The sequence below is a fragment of the Pongo abelii genome, chromosome 19 (assembly GCF_028885655.2).
Source record: "Pongo abelii isolate AG06213 chromosome 19, NHGRI_mPonAbe1-v2.0_pri, whole genome shotgun sequence".
Lineage (NCBI taxonomy): Eukaryota > Metazoa > Chordata > Mammalia > Primates > Hominidae > Pongo > Pongo abelii.
In genome coordinates this window covers 25,759,315-25,775,338 of record NC_072004.2, presented here as the reverse complement: position 1 = coordinate 25,775,338, position 16,024 = coordinate 25,759,315, and positions in this window count along the sequence as shown.

The window sequence follows — 16,024 nt, the reverse complement described above, 5'->3', positions numbered from 1 at the left end:
GGTACAGTCAGTGGAGGGCCAGAGAGGCACCTTCTCAAGCGCAGGATTCAGGGCAGTAGTCCTCTTTCCAAGATCGATGGCTACGATTCCTCCGTGCAATGACGACGGTGTCATGTCTTCTCAGCACACCTTTCATTCAGTCTCAGCCACCGTGGGGGTTCCATTGAAGCACAGGCTTCCCTTGTGCTGCCAGCAAACTCAAGCTACACTTTCCACCCCAGGACATCTCCACTATTGTAGGATTTTGCCTGAGCACAAATGCAGCCCAGAAACACTTGCAGGTTAACAGCCTCAGGGGAAGACCTCAACCAGTGTGGGACAGGTGGGCAAATGCTCGAGGTTCATGTTTCAGGTGGACAGTCCTGGGTAACTTTCCAGAGTCTCTCGGAAGTTCCTGTATAAAAAAAGTGCATGGGAGCAGTCTCAATAGCATGCCATTATTTTGGCTTTTTTCTTCTTGCCTGGTTCACTCTTCCCACCTCTCACTCTTGCTTCTTGGAATCACTTCCCAAATAAACTATCCACACCCAAGTCTTCACTCCAGCTCTGCTTTCAGGGGTACAGGCGCACCTTGGAGATTGCAGGTTTGGTTCTAGGTCACCACAATAAAGCGAACATCACAATAGAGCAAGTCACACGAAATTTTTTGCAAGTCACAAGAAACTCTTTGCTTTCTAGTGCACATAAAAGATATGTTGCCGGGCATGGTGGCTCACACCTGGAATCCCAGCACATTGGGAGGCCAAGGTAGGTGGATCACCAGAGGTCAGAAGTTCGAGACCTGCCTGGCCAGCATGGGGAAACCCTGTGAAAATACGAAACCCTGTGAAAATACAAAAATGGTGGTGAGCACCTGTATTCCTAGATACTCAAGAGGCTGAGGCAGGAGAATTGTTTGAACCTGGGAGGCAGAGTTTGCAGTGAGACAAGATCACACCACTGCACTCCAACCTGGGCAACAGAGTGAGACTCCATCTCAAAAAAAAAAAAGTTAAGTTTAAACTACTGTAGTCAATTAAGTTTGCAATAGCATTATGTCTAAAATATAATGTATATGCCTTACTTTGAAAATACTTGATTGCCAAAAAATGCTAACCATCATCTGGGCCTTCAGCAAGTCATCATCATTTTGCTGGTGGATGGTCTTGTCTCAGTGTTGATAGCTACTGACTGCTCAGGGTGATGGTTGCTGAGGGCTGGAGAGGGAGTGGTAATTTCTTAAAATAACATGACAATGAAGTTAGCCATATTGACTGACTCTTGCTTTCATAAAAGATTTCGCTGTAGCATGCTGTACAGTTTGGTAGCATTTTACCCACAGTAGAATTTGTATCAAAACTGGAACCAATCCTCTCAAACTTTGCCACTCCTCTATCAACTAAGTTTATGGAATATTCTAAGTCCTTTGTTATTCTTTCCACAATGTTCACGGCATCTTCAGCAGGAGTAGATTCCATCCCAAGAAACCACTTTCTTTACTCATTCATAATAAGCAACACTTTATCCATTAAGATTGCAGCTATTCGGCTGGGTGCGGTGGCTCATGCCTGTAATCCCAGTACTTTTGTAGGCTGAGGCTAGTGGATCATCTGACGTTGGGAGTTCGAGACCAGCCTGACCAACATGCTGAAACTCCGTCTCTACTAAAAATACAAAATTGGCTGGGTGTCGTGGCACATGCCTACAATACCAGCTATTCAGGAGGCTGAGGCAGGAGAATCACTTGAAACCAGGAGGTGGAGGTTTTGGTGAGCTGAGATCGCACTATTGTACTCCAGCCTGGGCAACAAGAGCAAAACTCCATCTCAAAAAAAAAAAAAAAAAAAAAAACAAAAAACAAAAAACAAAACATTGCAGCAATTCACTCACATCTTCAGGCTCCACTTGTAATTCTAGTTCTTTTGCTATCTTCACCACAACTGTGGTTCCTTCCTCTGCTAAAGTCTTGAACCACTCAAAGTCATTTATGAGGGTTGGAATCAGCTTCTTCCAAACTCCTATTAATGCTGCTATTTTTACCTCCTCTGGTGAATCGTGAATGTTCTTAGTGGCATCTACAATAGTGAATCCATTTATAGAGCACGGGTAGAGTAGATTTAGCATAATCCTTAAGAGGTGCCCTAGGATTTATGGAATTGCAAATGAGCATTGGCTTGTAATAAGAGAGTCAGTCTGTCCTATAAATCTTTTTTTTTTCTTGAGATAAGGTCTCACTCTGTTGCCCAGGATGGATTGCAGTGGCATGATCTTGGCCCACTTCAGACTTGACCTCCTTGACTCAAGCAATCCTCCCACCTCAGCCTCCTGAGTAGCTGGACTAGTAGCTGCACCACCATACATGGCTTATTTTTTTTATTCATTTATTTTTGGTTAGAGACAGGGTTTCACCATGTTGCCCAGGATAGTCTCAAACTCCTAAGCTCAAGGCATTCTCCCACTTCAGCCTCCCAGAGTGCTGGGATTACAGACATGAGCCACCCTGCCTGGCCTCTAAATTCATGTTATGGAGACTCATTTTCATGGTTAAAAATTCCTGAATTGACTGTGGCCTGTTGAGAGGTGGGATGGAGGAAACTACTATGGAAAATGAAGAAGAAAGGGAAGCACACCAGAAGCAAGAAAGTGTCATCGATTTTTACATCAAGGACTCCATGATAAAGAGAAAGAATAGGTAGCCTGTTTTCGTGGCTGACCATTGGACTGCAGACTGCACCTGCATCTACCAAGTTCTTCCAGATATTCCCAGTTTTAAATTTTTGACCTGATATTCATGAACACAGTGCTACTGGTCAGACCTTTGTCCAGGATTAAGCTTCAGAAAATAATGTCTTCATGTAGTGGGAGGCCTGGTTAGGGTTATGATTCTGCCCTGGGGCATCTGCCCCTTCTGGTCTGGAGGTAAACTTGGCATCTACAATTTACCTCCATACTTGAACAGCCAAGGATGGGCTGAGCACAAAGGCTCACATCTGTAACTCCAAGAGTTTGGGAGGCCAAGGCAGGAGGATCGCTTAAGGCCAGGAGTTCAAGACCAGCCTGGGCAATATAGTGAGACCTTGTCTCTGTAAAAACAAACAAACAAACAAACAAAACCAAGGATGGATGGGTGGCAGGGAGCAGTTCAACATGGGAAACCATTAATCTGAGAGCTGGAAGGACCCTTAGACCAGCCCCCTATTAACAGATGAGACTCTGCCCTGGGAATATAGCCTAAGGTAATGCATTGAACTTTTCTACAGATTTTAAAATAATCAGTCCTAAAACCTCCAAGCATACTGCTACTGTTTGCTATTGAATAATGTTTTCTAGTCCAGGTGTGGTGGTTCATGCCTGTAATCCCAACACTTTGGAAGGTTGAGACAAGTGGATCACCTGAAGTGAGGAGTTTGAGACCAGCCTGGCCAACGTGGTGAAACCCTGTCTCTACTAAAAATACAAAAAATTAGCAGGCCATGGTGGAGCATGCCTGTAATCCCAGCTGCTTGGGAGGCTGAGGCAGAAGAATACTTTGATCCTGGGAGGCAGAGGTTGCAGTGAGCTGAGATTGGACCATTGCACTCCAGCCTGGGCTACAAGACTCAAATTCTGTCTCGAAAATACTAATGATAATAATAATGTTTTCTACAAGCCAGGGGTTATTTTGTACTGGGAACTGGTGTGAAGGGATCCACCATGTGTCAGCTTTTGGATTGATGACAGTTATTTCCAGATCATGGAGGTGGGAATGCTTGTTGATCATCTTCTATGTTCTTTGTTATATTGATTGATTTTTTTTAAAAAGCTAGCATTTTTATAACAATAAAGTCATAAAAATAAGTAACTAAAATAAAGTAAAATAATCTAAAAAGGCCAAGCGCGGTGGCTCACACTTGTAATCCCAGCACTTTGGGAGGCCAAGGTGGGTGGATCACGTGAGGTCAGGAGTTCAAGACCAGCCTGGCCAACATGGTGAAACCCCCATCTCTACTGAAAATACAAAAATTAGCCAGACGTGGTGGCAGGCACCTGTAATCCCAGCTACTCAGGAGGTTGAGGCAAGAGAATTTCTTGGACCCGAGAGAAGGTGCTTGCAGTGAGCTGAGATTGCACCATTGCATTCCAGCCTGGGTGACAAGAGCTAAATTCCATCTCAAAACAAAACAAAACCAAAATCTAAATGTAATTGAGTTGAATATTTAAACTTTTAATTGACATTTCAAATTAGATTCTAATTCCATTTAAAAGAGCATATCATAGAAGCAAATGTACTCATTTATGTTAACTCTGTGGTTTCATTTAAGCAATTTGTTTTGTGAAGGGACAGAAGTCCAACCAGATTTTAACACTGTATAAATATGTATTTATTAATTTAATTACAATGACAATACTCTCAACTCCCCCTTTGAATAAAGGAGAACATCTGATCTGTGTTCTGGGACAGTGTGCCCTATAGGTGTGTGGAAATACCAATGCCCTCAGCTGTGTGGCAGGCTCAGTGGGACCTGGAGTGCAGGAGCCCCTGGGCCATTCACCTCTGGCCACAAAAGTCATTGTCCATTTATTCCCAACTGCTATAGAAATATTATTTTCAGTGGTTGTTATGATGTAAAAGAAAAGAAGCAGATTTATGAAACCTTTACATATAAGTTATGTTAGTAAATAAAGTCTACTTTCTTCTGGCTTAACTAAAAATCTATACTAGTATTTATGCATTTTGTAAAATAAAGATGCCAATTTAAATATTATGAAGCAAAGCAACTGAGTATTAGGTAAGACAGCCAAGTACAACTGCAGAATTGTAGAGGTTATGGGTTACATGTATAAGAATATTTCATAGCAATAATCTTTTAAGACTCTGTGAAGACACTCCACAGTGAAGCAGAAATTAGAACAGAATTAATAATACTGTGTATGCTCTCATTTCACCAATTTATCAAAACCAGCTTTATGATTCAGGAGGGTGTCTGCTCTTTTGCAATTGGAAGAAAAGAAATAATATTTTATTTTTCGACTCTTAAGATTTTCTTCATTAACAGTATTTCCAAGGCGAAGTAAGGGAGCTGCAAGTAGCACCAACAGAATAAAGCAGTCTTGAGCAGCTTTGAAAAAATGTTCTTAAAATATGGAAAATGGAGCCAGGTGTGGTGGCTCACTCTTGTGATCCGAGAACTTTGGGAGCTTGAGGTGAGAGGATTGCTTGAGGCCAAAAGTTTGAGACCAGCCTGGGCAGCATAGCAAGATCCCCATCGTTACAAAAAATAATAATTTTTTGTTTTAATTAGCTGGATGAGGTGGTGCATGCCTTAGTGTCCCAGTTACTTGGGAGGCTGCGGTAGGAGGAGTTCTTGAGCCTGGGGGTTCAAGTCTGCAGTCAGCTCTGATTGCACCAGTCTTCAAGCCTGGGCAACAAAGTGAGACCTTGTCTCACTATATATATAAATATATATATATATATAAAAATATATATGGATATATATAATATATATAAAAAATACGTATATGGAAAAGGGAAGGGGCCAAGAATATCAAAGACCTTATTGAAGAAGAGGAAAGATTTGTGCTTCAAAATATCAGAACTTTTAAAAAGCCACAGCAATTAAGACAGTGTGGTCTTCACAATAAACTGACAGAGGAAACAGAATAGAGAGTTCCCAAACAAATCTCCACAAATTTAATCTTTGATATGTGATGTAGATGACATGGCAGATCAGCAAGGAAAGAAAGGACTTTTCAATAAATAGAATAGAAAAATAATGGTTATTGATATAGGAAACAAAATGAAATTATATTCCTACTTCACTCTATATACAAACATTAAATTCCAGAGGAGCAAAGACTTACATTTCAGAAATAAAACTTTAATACTTTTAGTAGAAAATGTAAGTGAATGAGACACAAAAAGCCATTTAACCATTAAAAAAGATTAGATATTTTGACTATCACAAAATTAAGAACTTTTTACATCAAAAAGTGGAAAGATAGGCTGGGCACGTTGTCTCAAGCCTGGAATCCCAACAGTACATCACCTGAGGTCAGGAGTTTGAGACCAGGCTGGACAACATGGTGAAACCCCGTCTCTGCTAAAAATACAAGAAATTAGCTTGGCATTAGTGGCAGACACCTGTAATCCCAGCTACTTGGGAAGCTGAGGCACGAGAATCATCTGAACCCAGGAGGTGGAGGTTGCAGTGAGCCACTGCACTCCAGCCTGAATAACAGAGCTAGACTCTGTCTCAAAAAAAGAAATAGAAATTAAAAAATAAAAGTAAAAATGTGAAAAGGTAAACTATAAATTAGAATATATTTGCAGTACCTAAAACCTATGAAAGATTAAAATCATATCAACTAAGTATAAGGAGCTCCTATGAATTAATTTTAAAAATAGCAACCTAACAGAAAATTGGGAAAATACATCAATAGGGATTTCACAAAAGAGAAAGCCTGAAAAATGTAAAAAATTTCTCAACCTCATTAGTAATCAGGAGAATGCCCAAGATACTACACATCTATTCTCCCCACAGTAATTAAGAAGTTTGACAATACCAAATGTATTAGTCCACATTCACACTGCTGATAAAGACATACCTGAGATAGGGAAGAAAAAGAGGATTAATTGTATTTAGGGTTCCACATGGTTGAGGAGGCCTCAGAGTTATGGCGGTGGATGAACAGCACTTCTTACATGGCAGTGGCAAGAGAATATGAGAAGGAGGCAAAAGAAGCAAAAGATGAAACCACTGATAAACCCATCAGATCTTGTGAGATTTATTCACTATCACAAGAATAGCATGGGAAAGACCGACCCCAAAGATTCAACTACCTCCCCCTGGTTCCCTCCCCGAACACGTGGGAATTCTGAGCAATACAATTCAAGTTGAGATTTGGGTAGCGACATAGTCAAACCATATTTTTCCACTCTTGGCCCCTCCAAGTCTCATGTCCTCTCCAAATCTCATGTCCTCACATTTCAAAACCTATTATGCCTTCCCAACAGTCCCCCAAAGTCTTAACTCATTTCAGCATTAACCCAAATGTCCACTGTCCAAAGTCTCATCTGAGACAAGGCAAGTCTCTTCTGCCTATGACCCTGTAAAATCCAAATCAAGCTAGTTACTTCCTAGATACAGTGGGGGTACAGGTAATTGAGCAAATGCAGCTGTTCCAAATGGGAGAAATTGGCCAAAACAAAGGGTTTACAGGCCCCATGCCAGTCTGAAATCCAGCAAGGTAGTCAAATTTTAAAGCTCCAAAATGATCTCCATTGACTTCATGTTTCACATCAAGATCATGCTGATGCAAGAGGTGGGCTACCACGGCCTTGGGTAGTTCTGCCTCTGTGGCTTTGCAGGGTATAGCCCACCTCCTGGCTGTTTTCATGGGCTGATGTTTAGTGACTGCAGCTTTTCCAGGCTCACAGTGCAAGCCGTCAGTGAATCTACCATTCTGGGGCCTGGAGGAGAGTGGCCCTCTCCTCACAGCTCCACTAGGAAGTGCCCCAGTAGGGACTCTGTGTAGGGTCTCCAACCCCACATTTCCCTTCTGCACAGCCCTAGCAGAGGTTCTCCATCAGAGCCCCACACCTGCAGCAAACTTCTGCTTGGATATCCCGGTATTTTCGTACATCCTCTGAAATCTAGGTGGGGGATTCCAAACCTCAATTCTTGACTTCTATGCATGTGCAGGCTCAACACCACGTGGAAGCTGCCAAGGCTTGGTGTTTGCACTCTCAAGGCCATGGCCTGAGATCTATGTTGGCCCCTTTCAGCCATGGCTGGAAGGGCTGAAACGCAGAGAACCAAGGCTCTAGGCTGCACACAGCACAGTCAACCTGGGCCTAGCCCAGAAAAACAGTTTTTCCTCCTAGGCCTCCGGGCTTGTGATGGGAGGGGCTGCTGTGATGACCTGTGACATGTCCCGTAGAAATTTTCCCCATTGTTTTGGGGATTAACATTCAACTTCTTGTTACTTATGCAAATTTCTGCAGACTGCTTGAATTTATCCTCAGAAAATGGGATTTTCTTTTCTATCAATTTGTCAGGCTGCAAATTTTCCAAACTTGTATGCTCTGCTTCCTTTATAAAACTGAAGGCCTTTAGCATCACCCAAGTCACCTCTTGAATGCTTTACTGCTTAGAAATTTCTTCCAGCAGAAAACCTAAATCATCTCCCTCAAGTTCAAAGTTCCACAAATCTCTAGGGCAGGGGCAAAAGGCTGCCATTCTCTTTGCTAAAACATAACAAGAATCACCTTTGCTCCAGTTCCCAACAAGTTCCTCATCTCCATCTGAGACCACCTCAGCCTGGACCTTATTGTTCAAAACACTATCAGCATTTTTGTCAAAGCCATTCAATAAGTCTCTAGGAGGTTCCAAAATTTCCAACTTTTCCAGTGTTCTTCTCAGCCCTCCAAACTGTTCCAGCCTCTGCCTGTTACCAAGTTTCAAAGTCGCTTCCACATTTTTGGTTATCTTTTCAGCAGCACCCCACACCACTGGTATTAATTTACTGTATTATTCCATTTTCACACTGCTGATAAAGACATATCCAAGTCTGAGAAGAAAAAGAGGTTTAAAGAAAAAGAACTGTAATTTGATTTACAGTCCCACATGGTGGGGGAGGCCTCAGAGTCATGGCAGGAGGTGAAAGGGACTTCTTACATGGCAGCAGCAAGAGAAAATGAGGAGGAAGCCAAAGCAGAAACCCCTGATAAACCCATCAGATCTCATGAGGCTTATTCACTATCATGAGAATAGCACAGGAAAGACTGGCCTCCATCATTCAGTTACCTCACCCTGGGTCCCTCCCACAACATGTTGGTATTCTGGGAGATAGAATTCAAGCTGAGATTTGAGTGGGCACACAACCAAACCATATCACCAAATATGGAGAGACTGTGGATCAACAAGATCATCTCGAACTAATACAGGAGGTGAGAGTTTAAATTAGAACAACCACTTTGGAAAACAATTTGGATTATCTTATAAAGTTGAGCATTCTCATATGTTATGGCAAAGTAATTTCTCTACCATAGGCCCTGGAGAAACTCTTGCCCATATGTACCAGAAGTAGTAAAAAAAAAAAAATGCTCATGTAATGCCATTCATAATAGCAAATATATGGAAACAAGTCAGATGTTCATTAATAGGAGAATGGGTAAATTTATAGGAGAATGGGTACATAAATTATACCCTTAAAAACTAAATAATATGTCATTTAGGGCAATCATATATATGCAATAAAACAATGTTTTTTTAAAGGCAGGGAATCCTAAACATAAATTCAGGATAGTAGTTGCCCTGGGGCTGAATGGTGTAAATCAGGAAAAAGGACAGAGGAGGAGCAGATGTTAGGGTCAGAACCCTAGTTCTTGGGTTGTGTTCTGGGTTCACAAGTGATTACCATATTATTCAAATACATTCAAATACATTTACATAGAGGGCCAGGCACAGACAAGGATGAAATTAGAGCCAAGGTATGCTATGAGCCAAGGAATATGATTGATCAAATTTTGTGCACTTTAAGTCATTTGAAAAAAAGAAAAGCAAAACAACAAAATAATTTTTAAATAATTGAATATAGAGTGCTATGTTCTGAATGGTTCCCCTAAAATTAATCACAATGTTATAGGATTAAGAAGTACGGCCCTTGGGTAGTGACTCAGTCATGAAAGGAGAATCTTCACGAATGGGTTTAGGGTCCTTACACAAGGACTGGAGGGAGTGGGCTTCCCCTGTTTTGCCCTTCCACCTTCTGCCATGTGAGGACACAGTGCATCTCCTCCTGAAGACATAGTGCACAAGGTACCATCTTGGTTGCAAAGACCTGGTCCTCACCAGACACCAATCCTGCTGGCACCTTGATCTTGGACTTCCAGCCTATGGAACTGTGAGAAGTAATTTCTCTTCTTCAGAAATTACCCAGTCTGTTGTATTTTCTTATACAGTAGCACAAACTCATGAAGGCATAATGCCTCTTGTCATTTTCTTCTACAATTTTCTTTGTTGCCTCTTTAGCACTGGGTCATTTTATATTTGATCCTTCATAATATCTCTTACTTTTGGTTTTTCACATTTCTGTTCCAAGTGTATTCTTAGATACATATTTTTCACTGTTTATTAGTATCCAGGTCAGAAAGTCCAGGATACATTCTTTTAAGGGTTTAGTTTCTGCAGCAATGAAGTATTAATGCCTCCTGTAAACTAGGTATTTCCTTTCCAATTGTAACTGCCATCTAGAAGCAAAGAGGAATTACAGGCTATGAGTGTGTGTGAGGTTGATATTTAGTGTATCTAGAGTATGATTAAATGCTGGTTTTTAATCACACAAATACTTCAATTGCTTGGTGCACCAGGGTATCAGTTGCTAGTTATCTCTGTATTTATCCATGCTGTTACAGAGGGAAAGTACAGACCGTGAGGTTGGATCAGTTGTCATACCCATATTTGGGGAGCTTTGATTTTTTTAACCTTCATCTGCTTAACTGTCACACGTAGCAGCTCAGGTGAAAAGTACTTTTATTGTGGGGACTTTCCCTTAGTGCTCTATGGTGCACAAGAGCAGACCTATGTAGAAGCATTTAAGTATTTTGTGCATCAACAGGACAATTAAAGGAATAAATTCTCATTGTATCTTTCAGCCCCTGAAGACAAAACCACAGTGACAGTAATTAGGTCAAGCCATTGTATTCAAAGAGAGTCAGCCTTGGTCTTTGAGAGTGAGTCCCCTTTACCCCACCGTCAAGACTCACTGAGCAGATGGGAAAGTTCAGGTGGAACATGCAGTGAATAGCAAACACGGTGGGGGGCGCTCACTGTCATGCACTGCCATGCTTGCCATGGTCAGCAGACCTGTCTTCTACTTGACAACAGGCAGGTTGAGAAACATTTTCTTGGAGAGTTTCTTGATTCTTGCCAGTTGTGGCAGGATGGACTGACTTAGAGGAGCTCAGGAAGGTTGTTAACACAGAAACAAAAGGTGAATTGTACTCCTCAGCAGGCCCATGTTAGAGCAGCAGGTACTTGAAGCCTCAGCCACTCCTGGGACACAACATAATTCCCCTAATGATTTGAAATTTGGTGGAGAGTGGGTCGCTAATCCCTGTGTCCAGGGACAAAAAGAGACATAAACAGCAAAAAGTTATAAAATAAGTGTGCCTAACATCTGCTTATTGCGGGAGGTAGGGATTTAAGATATAAGAATTTAGCTGCAGGAGCAAACACACACCTGTAATCTCAGCACTTTGGGAGGCCAACACAGGAGGACAGTTTGAGCCCAGGAGTTTGACATGAGCCAGGCAACATAGTAAGTCCCCATTTGTACAAAAATGTTTTTGGAGAAAAGTAGTTGAGTGTGGGGGCACATGCCTGTAGTCCCAGGTATGTGGGAGGCTGAGACAAGAAAATCACTTCAGCCTGGGAGATGGAGGCTGCAGTGAACTCTGATCACCACAATGTAAGTCAGCCTGTGAGTCTGGAGACCCGACCTGGCGCCTTGAAGGGGGGTCCCCCTGCACCGGTAGAAGTTGGCTCAAGGAGGTTCTGAAAACAGGACTCCCGGGGGTCCAGCCCTGGAGGACCCGAAGCTCCCACTCCCATAACGACCTCTACTACATCCACGCTCCAGCCGCCACTGCTACTGCCACAGAACCCCCGCCACGTGTCGCCGAACCTGTTTAAAGGGGCCACAGCCAGAGTTTGAAGAGCAAAGCAGGAGTCGGCCTGGGGAATGCGCATGCGGGAGGCACGAGCCCATTCCCCTGTGACGGCGGTTCCAACGGTTGGCTGAGGACGATTCCCTGAGCCTTGACAAAGCAGGAGCCTTCCGTGACAGTGCGTCAGTGTCGAGGCTCCAGCCTGACCAATCCAGGGGGTCGACAAAACAGATTCGGGACATTATGCTACACAGAGGGGCTACCAGGATGCAGAAACAGCAGATGGAGTCCGGGGAAAGCGGGGTGGCATCCCAGCCTCAGGCCTGCCAGTACGGTGTTCAGGTGAGCCTCCAAAGTCATGCCCCTGGTGATCTCGAGGACAGGTTTGTCTGTGTGCCGAAGGACTACTCTCTCACCCGAGGGTCATTCTCCCAAAGAGCAGAGACCCGCAGCCTCAGTGATTGCCTGGGGGTGTGTGTCTCTCTGCCACTGCTGTATGTCTGGTGCGTGTGTCTCCCATTCTCTCTTCTCTCTCTGTCACTCACTCTCTATCTGTTTCTCTCACTTTCTCTGTCTCTGTGTGTGTGTGAGCCCGTGTGCGTGTGTGTTTATGTGCCCAGTGCGTTACAAAGCGATCTCTTGCATGTCAGCGTGTCTTTAGTGGGCCCCAGTCTGCGTCTCTGCCTGGGTCATGTGGCCGGTTGTCAATCATTTCCGCGGCAGTTCCTCTTTGGCTTTCTGAAGACCTCGACAATGCGAAAAGCGTCGGTCTCAGAGAAACTGAAATTTCATCCCGATCCTGAGCTGCCTCTTTTCTAGAATCAAGATGACCACACTCCAACAACAACAACAAAAAAACAAAAACAAACAAACAAACAAAAAAAACTACAAGGAGCTAACTGTTTTCCAGTAGGGGAGGACACCAGTGTGAAAGGAGATGGTTCTATCTCCTCACGGCTCTTCTCTGAGAAATGAAGCCATGCTACGAATCAATCTTCAAGAGAAGCTGAAAACGGGACATAACAAGGATGCCTGTCAATGGAAAGCAAGCCTCTCAGGACAAGTCACCCGTTTGGCACTCCTCCCCTTATGCCCTTGGAGGTGGTTTCCAGTTGTTCCACGGTTTCCAAGGCTTCCAGTGTTGCTGGTTTCCAGGACTGGGGCTGGGTGCAGGAGAGGTGGAGTAAGGGCTACCTGGGCGGTGGAGGGTTGGAAGTAGGGTGAATTTTGGAGAAACCTCTTTGCTCCTCGGGCAGGCATTTCAAAATGGGGCTTCGGTCAGGCACGGGGCCCCTCGTGGTTCCCAGGGGTACTTTGATATTCCTTGTCATTGATGAAAACGTCACTTATTCCGCCTTCCACCGGGCACAAGCCTGAACACCACCGTTTGTTTCGCCGTCGCCCCTTATGCCTCCGGTGACACACAATCAAACCATCTGCCATGAGACACGCCACTACCACGCGTGATCCCATGGACTCCACGTTGGATTCACCCCTTTTCCTGTTTGCACGTGTCCTGGAAAGAGCGGTCGGCTTTCCGGAGGCCCAGAGCTTTTAGAAGCCGGGCACTCCACTGCTCTTCCAAAGGAGGAGGGAGGCAGACGGCTAATGGATCAGTGAACTTTCAGCTGAAAACACGCCTTGAGACCCATGGGATAGATCTGTGCTGCAGAGAGGTCTTGCCTGCCTCATCAGATGTGGTGAGCCCATCCTATCTCACTCGGAGGGAGCCAAAATCGGATCTGAACGGGAGTCCCCAGAAGCCAGTAGGCGCCCTGAAACTCCCCATCCCTCCGTGGAAGTCGGCTCAAGGAGGTCCGGAGGACAGGACTCCTGGGGCTTGGCCCTGGGACAGGACATCCGCGGCCCTCTCTCCCACGCTGCCCCAAACCGGGCCCCGGATCCAGCAGCCACCACGGCTGAGGCAGGAGACTAGCTGACACCACACAACCTAGGCCTAATTTAAAGCGGACACAGCCTGAGAGCCAGGAGCGGAGACCGAGTCGGCCCAGCCAAAGCGCATGCGCGAGGCACGAGCGGCTCTTCCCTTCACAGTGCTTCCCACGGTTGTCTTAGAAACCGATCGCTGAGGGTTGGCAAAGCAGAAGCCCTCCGTGGCAGTGCTTGGGTGGCAGGGCTCTGAGGCTCCGGCCTGACCTCTCCACGAGGTCGACGGAAACGTCTCCGGATGCCAGGAGTCGCAAAGGGCCGACCAGGATGAGGAAACCTCAGGCGGAGTGCGGGGGAAGCAGCACGGCATCCCAGCCTCAGGCCTGTCTGGTCGCTGTTGGGGTGAGTCTCCCCAAAAGTCATGCCGCCGTCATCTCGAGGACAGGTCGGCCTGCATGCCCCTGGGCTGTTCTCTCACCCGAGGGTCGTTCTCGTCGCGAGCAGAACCCCGCAGCCTCAGGGGTTGCCTGGAGGTGTGTGTTTCAATACCTCTGCTGTATGACTCTGTGTGTGTGTGTGTGTGTGTGTGTGTATGCGGGTGTCTGTGTGTCTGTCTGTGTCTGTGTGTGTGTCTCCCATTCTCTCTTCTATCTCTGTCTCTCAGTCTCTGTGTCTTTCTTTCCCTCTCTCTGTCGGTTAGTGTGTGTGTGCCCTTGTGCTTGTGTGTCTTTGGACGAATGTGCCCTGTGCACCACAAAGCGATTTCTGGCACGTCGGCCTGTCTTTGCTGAGCCTCTTTCTGCGTCTCTACCTGGGTCATGAGGCCGGTTGTCAATCGTTTTCGCCGCCGCGGATCCACTTTGGGTGTGTGAAGGCCTGGCCCACGTGAGGAGATGTATCGGTCACGGAGCAATTGAAATCTCATCCCCATCATGAGCTGCCTCTTTTCTAAGATCAAGATGACCACACAGCAACCAAGGAAAAGAGCCCCACCAGAGCTCTTTGTCCTGCAGTAGCGGAGCAGAACCACATCAGAGAAGATGGCTGTATCTTTTCACGGTTCTTCTCTGAGGAATGAAGCCACACCACGATACCGTGTAGAAGAAGAAGCCGGGAATGGGAGATGGCAACAATCCCTGTCCCTGGAATGCTGGCCTCTCTGGACAAGCCACCCTTTTGGAACCCCTCCACTTATGCCCCTGGCGGTGGCACGGCGCTGTATCCTGCCGGGGCTCTGGCCTCTGCTCTATCCTTCCTCTTGCTCTGCCTCACGTGTTTCTCAGGGGCCTGGATGCCTCTCGCTCTGGCCAAATGTCTTCAACAAAGATGACTTCCCAGTGCGTCAGGGACACACTTCCTGCAGATCCGTGTCATGATTGTATCTCTCTCCAAACGTCTTTCTGCTTCATTGGGCAGGTCTCATGACCCTGGATTTCTTGGCTTCCATATGTGTCTCAGAAAGGGAAGCTTCCTTGTTCTCCAGGTTTCTCCTCATGGGTGGGTGGATTGCCTAGAATGAGCGCTAGGCGAGCGTGACTGGCCTTGTCTTCTAGGACAGGTGGTGTCGCATTTCCTCTGCACTTCCTGTCTCATTCTTGAGGGACCTCCTGTCCTCTGCTCCTGGGTGGACTGATTCCCTTGATCTTGTGGCCGAAACGAATGTCAGGGAACCAGAGGGACTGGGCTGGGGCTGGGGCTGGGGCTGGGGCTGGGGCTGGGGCTGGGGCTGGGGCTGGGGCTGGGTGCAGGGGAAGTTGCGACAGGGCTACCAGGGAGGAGGAGGGTTGGGTGTGGGGCGAATTCTGCAGAAACTTCTTTGCTCCTCTGATAGGCATTTGAAAACCTGGCTTGGGTCAGGCACTGGGCCCCCACTCACGGAATCCCAGGTGTTCTTTGATTTCCCTTGGCATTGACCGAAAGGTCACTTGTTCCCCCCTTCCACTGGCACATACCTGCACACCACCGTTTGTGTCGCCGTCTCCCGATATGCCCCCGGTGACACACACTCACACCATGTGCTGTGGGATACGCCAGTGCCACGCGTGGTCACATGGTCTCCACCTCGGATTCCTCCCGTCCCTGCCCGCACGTGTCCTGGAAAGCGCGGTCGGCTTTCCGGAGCCCCAGGGCTTATAGAAGCGGGACAGGCCACTGCTCTTTCGAAGGAGGAGGGAGGCAGAGGGCTGATGGATCAGTGAAGTTTCAGCTGACGCTGCGCCTTGAGACCTATGGGATCATTCTGTGCTGCAGCGAGGCCCTGCCTGCCTCACCAGATGTGATGAGCCCATCCTATCTCACTGGGAGGGGGCCAAAATCGGATATGAACGGGAGTCCCCAGAACACAGCAGGCGTCCTGAAGCTCCCCTTCCCTCGGTGGAAGTCGGCTCAAGGGGATCCTGAGGGCGGGATTGCTGGGGGTTTGGCCCTGGGACAGGGTACCGGCGGCCCCCTCTCCCACGGCGTCCCAAGCTGGACCCCGTATCCACCCGCCGCCGCGGCTGCAGC